Genomic DNA, 6,678 nt, shown 5'->3' with positions numbered 1-6,678 from the left:
GATGAAGACAGATATTGCCTTTGTTTTGATAATAGACTGCACTCCTCCACCCTCATTTTTATCTGTAAGATGCTGTCCATCCTCCAAAGCCATTCCCAGTTAATAACAAAAATTAGCTAACAGTCAATAAGCAGTTATTATGTGCCAGGAGTTATCCCTAGTTTTTATCATGGGATAACTTATTCAATTCTTATAATGATGCTATAATATAGGCATGAATATTACCCGTTTATAGATGAGGGAACAGGAACAGAAATGCCATCTCCACTTCTGCAAGAAACCTCTCTTGATCTCTCCTATATGATCTAATTGTGTTCTTCCTTAAACTTCAACAGCACACATTTCTTTTCTTCTGTCATTTAGCTTATTTGGTCTTGTAGAGTAGTTATAGAAATAGTTGTCTGACTCATGCTTCTGGTCTATGAGCTTAAAAGCGGAGATCACATCTTCATCTTTTTATCCATCGTACTATTTCTTGCTGGACACAAGTGCTTAGGAACTGTTTCCTGTACTCGCTTGGATTAACTTCTCGGCCTGGGAAGCCCTAGGTTTGCTGCTGACCATACCCCCAGGACTCACACCTTGGTGCATAGGATGGGGACTAACTTAATTCCAACCGAGCTCCTTGGTTGCGATTTGCGGGGGTTTGCATTTGTTGGCCCACTACCAGGTCTCTTTCTCAAGAACATACCCAGCCAGCAGCTCAGGTGTCATTGGCCCTCTTTGGCGATGAAGGAGGCTTGCAATGATTTTAAGAAACCAGTAGAGATGGAACCCACTTGGGAAATCTGGGCTCCTCCCATCTGCTGGGCTCAAGTCTAGCGGTATTAAATACATCTCTCTATTATTTTATTTTGTCTCCCAGTCTAAGTAAGCAGGGAGTAACCTGACTTTTGCTTATAGTCCAAGTCTAGCCCTCTCCTGGAAAGGTCTTCTTCCTTTATTTCTTCCTCTGATCTCTTCTAACACCAATATGTGTCCCACTGACAAGTCATGAAGTACAGATGGCCCTGAATGGCATTTAACTTTCCGTGGGAGTGTACATTTCATCTCTTGAATGTGACCCAAAACTCCCAGAGACCAGAGATGGAGCCTTGTGTTTCCTTCCAGTTCTAAGTCTGGGTGCAGAGGTGGGACACACACAGCTGTTCACCACAGCTTTGTGATGAACCCACCAATCACCCACCTTATGCTCTCAGGACTGCGCAGATCAGATAGGTACCACGGGATCAGATGGCTGAGCAGATAATGAAACAAGCCTGTGTGCACCAGAAGTGCATAGATGATAAATGAAGAGAATTTCAGGGAAGTGTTTGGAGATTCTAATATCATATTTTAATGGCCACTACGGAAATCTTCCACAAATTATAGATTGAGCCTTTAGAAATGTTAAATAACTTACTCATGTTGCCCAACCTATGAGTTGCAGAGTCAAAGTTTGAACTCAGGTCTTTTAAAACCATCCCTGTCTTTCACACTTATTACACTTATAAATTGTTAAAGGATTGTGGCACTGAAAGCCAGACCCAAGCTCCCTGACAGGGGTAGAGTTGAGCTTTCCTAGAGCTCTGTCTTCTCTCCTTAGTGATGCTTTCCTTAGAATACATCTGAACCAGGTTCCCAGTTCCCGTTTTCTTCAGTCCTAGGCTTTTTCAAAGTGCAAAGCCATTTAAAATTAATTAAATTGATCGCTATCTTCAAATGGGACCTGGATAATGTCTTTGTAGTTGCCAAAGGAACTTCCCCAAAGGCATGTTAATGATATATTAGGTTTTCATTGTCCTTTTTTTTTTCCTTTTATTTTTTTGGTCCCATATTCTAGGCCTTCCATCCACTCCCAAGAACAATCATTGTGGCTGTTATTATCATGACATAGAAGGAAGCAAAATCTTCCATCCTCCCAGAGAGACGGAATCCCCATTAGGCTCTAGTGACACTGCTGCAGGCTTTGTCCTTTGAGTTCTTCTCTGAGGCAGTGCTGGGACCTTGGTACTGAATTCCATCCGGCGTGATAACTATGGAGACAGTATCTTTCATGGTGATAGATGAGAGGCTGGGTGACTGCAATTATGCAAAATCAAAAGGAAATGATCAATTCCGTACAGCTTGTGAACACAATTTTATTTTATTTTGTGCCAAAGTGGCTTCACATCATTATGTGAAACAATAAAACCTATTGTGTGCCCTAATTTGAATCTGTTCTTTGTTATAAACATCCTCCGGGGTATTACAGAACTGTTTTGGTGCTCTATGTGTCACCTTCCTTCATTCTTTCATCTGTAAAATGAGACTGGGGCCTTTATGATCTGGGAATAAAAGATGTGACTTACAAAGCATGGTGAGTTACAAAGCATGGTGACTTGAGGACTTTGCTCCCGAACTCAAAAAATGAGAAGTCCAGCTTTGAAAGCCTTTGAAGTGTGCTGGGAACACAAACAGTATGGTAAGTGCTGGAGATGGTAATATATTAGCATAGAGAAGTTTAACTTGGCTGATAGCACCTAGCAAAAAGGTGGAACAGTGAAGAAGAGAACTTGGACTCTCAGGCTTCCTAACAGCTGCTGCGTCTTCCTCATGGAGTTAAACCCATCAAATGAGGGAGCTGTGGAATCCCAGTCCAACGGATTTTCTCAATTCTGCTAAATCCTTACAGGAACTTCTTGAACCCAACAGTGAGGCAGGACCTGTGAGCACAGAAGCAGAAGTGGCTCAATGAATTCCTGCCTGAATTCAGGGAAAGCCCTTCTGGAAGGTCCAGCAGTTGAGTCTGGGCAGGAGAAGGCAGGTTTGTTGTAATTACCAACCCTTTACTTTAGTCCGTTGCCTGAAATGACTCCCCACCTTTGTGGGGCCTGACCATGGGGCTGGGGTCTAATGTATCCTGGGTATGGTAGATGTCGTATTATTAATTCTGGTTCTACCATCGATAGTCGTGAGACTTCCCCAATCTCTTATAAGCATGAATTTTCCTATAATAAGAATATTGGACTAGGAAATCACGAAGGCCCCTTCCATTACTACAGTGTTGCAATATGCTGACAAAACTCCTTTGTGACAGCGTGAACTCTTCATCAACATTTCATAAATGTTCATCAACCCCATGGTGAACACCATTAGTATTCCATCTGCGACATCAAATACATCAGAGAAAATCCACAAGTTTCTATTCTTCAGTCCCCTGTCCCCCATCCCTTCCTTCCCTCTCCCCTTCCTGGTTTCCTTTGTTTTACAACTATTCATTTTCATACACCCTTTGTTAGCTACTGTGTTTCTCCAAAAATGAGACCAGGTCTTCTATTAATTTTTGCTCCAAAAGATGCATTAGGGCTTATGTTCAGGGGATGTCAGCCTGAAAAATCATGCTAGGGCTGATTTTCCGGTCTAGGTCTTATTTTCAGGGAAACACGGTAATCTGAACTATAAGATGCAACTTTCTCAAACCTCCACCTTCCTTTCTCTCTTCTTACTCTAAACACGTTTCCTTTTACTTCAAAGAGGAAATTGGAACCATTGTAAGGGGAAATCATACAACTTCTTTCCATCTAATTTAAAACCTCATCTGCATTTTCCTCTCCTCTCCTCTTTGTTTCTGTTACAATAGAAGTGGCCTTTCTGTTCTCTAAAATCAAGGCCTCCACTGCTGTTCTGTTGCCCGTACCTGGGAAACTTTCCCTTAGATTGTCTTCTTTTCTCTCCTGTATATTTAGCATTTCCTTCTTTAATTGAATCCTTCTCCCCGACATTTCACCATGTCCAAACTTTCCCAACTTAACACAACAAAACGATACTCCATAAAAACAACCTCTTCTATGAGTCTTCTTTGCCAGCTTGTTAGCACACAATCTCTCTGTGTACCCACAGACACATTCTCGAGTTCCCTACACCTCTGGCCCCCATTTCCGTAGTTCTCAAGCACTGCTTATCCCATGCCAATCTGCCTTCCACTCCCACCGTGAACCTGAACCTGTTTTTGTTAAATTACTATGGACATCCATGCCATTGGGAAGATAGCTTACTTCTCTTTCTTCCCACTTGCCACACCTTCATCCAAAGCGCATTATCTCATCTGGGACTTTGTACAGTGTTTTTACTGGTGACCTCACATGTATTCTTTTCTGTGCTCCCCAACCCTGCTCCGTCCTACAGCCAGAGTTCTGGGGGTGTCAGAGAAGGTGGGGTTGGCAGATTGGGTGGCTGGGCTGGGTGAAGAGAAATTGAGACATGCTGTGCGGGTGGCAACTTGGAGGAGATTACTGTATGCACCGCACCTCCAAGAAGTCACATGCTTCTCTCTTCCTGAGTGCTTGTTTGGCAAAGGGGTTTTTAATTAGTACAAAGAGCCAGGCAGGACCTCATTACCCCCGGGCAGTGATCCTGTTCCAGAATAAAGAGAGAGCCAGTGTGCGTGCCCAGAAAATGCTAGAGCTATCAGAGTGTTAGGGCTGAAAGGCACCTAGCAGTTTATCTGGGCCAAGCAAAAGAAAAGTGGATCATGTGATTCTGGGTAGCATGAAAATAATATCCCTACTTTTTGTTTTTCAGGTGTACAGCATAGTGGTTAGACTTTATACAAGAAGTGATCCCCCTGACTAGTCTACTAGCCACCTAGCACTATACCTTGTTATTACCATGTTATTGACTATATATTCCCTGTGCTTTACACCCCTTATTTTGTAAATACCAATATATACTTCTTAATCCCTTCCTTTTTTTTCACCCACACCCTCAACACCCTCCCATGTGGCAAACATCAAAATGTTTTCTGTATCTATGAGTTTGTTAGTTTTGCTTGTTTATTTTGTTCTTTAGATTCCACGTATAAGCAAAATTATACTGCATCTGTCTTTCTTTGTCTGACACTCGGTACAATACCTTCCAGGTCCGTCCATGCCACCACAGATGGCAGGAACCCATTCCCTTCCATGGCCAAGCAATATTCCACTGCATATATGTACCACCTCCTCTTTATCCATCCATCCATTGACGGACACCTAGGCTGTCTCCATATTTTGGCCATTGTAAACAACGTTGCAATGAACATATGGATGACATGGATGCACATGTTCCCTCAAAGTGGCATTTTGTATTTCTTCAGATAAATATCCAAAAGTGGGATTTCTGGGCCCTTCTTTTTCTCTTGCTATAGTCTTTCTTTTTAAAGTCTCTTTTGTCTGGTGTAAGTGTTGTTACCCCAGCTTTTTTTTTTTTTTTAATTTTTGTTTATTTGTTTGTTTTGGTTTTTTTATTTCCATTTTCATGAAATAACTTTTTCATCCCTTTATTATTAGTCTGTGTCTTTCAATCTGAAGTGAATCTCTTGTAGGCCACGTATGTAAGGGTTTGTTTTCTTATTCATTCAGCCCTCCTATGTCTTTTGATTAGAGCTTTTAATCCATTTACATTAAAAGTAATTATTGATATGTAGTTATTGCCATTTTATTATTCATAATTTTGATCTTTTTTTTTTTTTTTTTTTTCATCTTAAAGAAGTTCCTCTAACATTCTTTGTAATACTGGTTGTTTGGTGGTGATGAACTCCTTTAGCTTTTTCTTGTCTGGAAAGCTTTTTAATCTGTCCTTTGATTTTAAATGATAGTCTTGCTGGGTAGAGTAGTCTCCATTGTAGGTCCTTGCTTTTCATCATGTTGAATATTTTGTGCCAATCCCTTCTGGCCTGCGAAGAATCTGTTGCGAAATCAGCTGACAGTCTTATGGGAGCTCCCTTATAAGTTACTAGTTGCCTTTCTCTTGCTGCTTTTAGGATTCTCTCTTTGTCTTTAACCTTTAGCATTTTGATTATGATGTACCTTGGTGTGGGCCTGTTTGGGTTTATCTTGTTTGGGACTCTTTGTTCTTACTGGGCTTATATGTCTATTTCCTTTGCCAAGTTAGGAAAGTTCTCAGTCATCACTTTGTCAAATAGATTCTCAATCTCTTTCTCTCTCCTCCTTCTCATATCCCTATGATGAGAATGTTAGCATGTTTGATGTTGTCCTAGAAATCTCTTCAACTATCCTCATGGTTTTGGATTCTTTTTACTTTTTGCTGTTCCTTTTGGGTGTTTTCTGCTACTTTGTCTTCCAAATCACTGAATCAATCCTTTGCTTCATCTAGTCTGCTGCTGATTCCTTCTGGTGCATCCTTCATTTCAGTTGTTTCTGACTGGTTCTTTTTTATGGTTTCTATGTCCTTTTTTATGCTAGCTATCTCTTTGTTGAAGTTCTCACTAAGTTTATTGAGAATCCTTATAACCATTGCTTTAAACTCTGTATCACGTAGGTTGCTTGCTTCCATTTCATTTAGTTCTTTCTCTGAAGTTTCGTTTTATTCTTTTATTTGGCAAGTATTTCTTTGTTTCTTCATTTTGGCTGCCTCTCTGTGTTTGTTAGGTAGATTTGCTATGTCTCTCAGTCTTGGCTGGGTGTTCTTATGCAATAGGTTCCCTGTGGGGCCCTGGCACAGTCTTCCTGGTCACTTGTTCCATATGCTCCAGGATTGTTCCTTATGTGGGTTTTGTGTTCCCTCCTGTTATAGTTGAGCCTTGATTGCTATTGGCACATGAGTGGGTGGGCTGGACCCTCAGGCTGATTGGCTGTGGGGTTTGGCCACATCCATAGCTTATAGGCTGCTGTGCAGAAGGCATATCTCATTGAGTGGAATTCGAACCAACAGACTCTG

The sequence above is a fragment of the Rhinolophus sinicus genome, chromosome 2 (genome assembly GCF_057876585.1).
Source record: "Rhinolophus sinicus isolate RSI-liver-muscle chromosome 2, RSI-T2T, whole genome shotgun sequence".
In the NCBI taxonomy this organism is placed as follows: domain Eukaryota; kingdom Metazoa; phylum Chordata; class Mammalia; order Chiroptera; family Rhinolophidae; genus Rhinolophus; species Rhinolophus sinicus.
Note: the sequence above shows the minus strand (reverse complement) of the source record.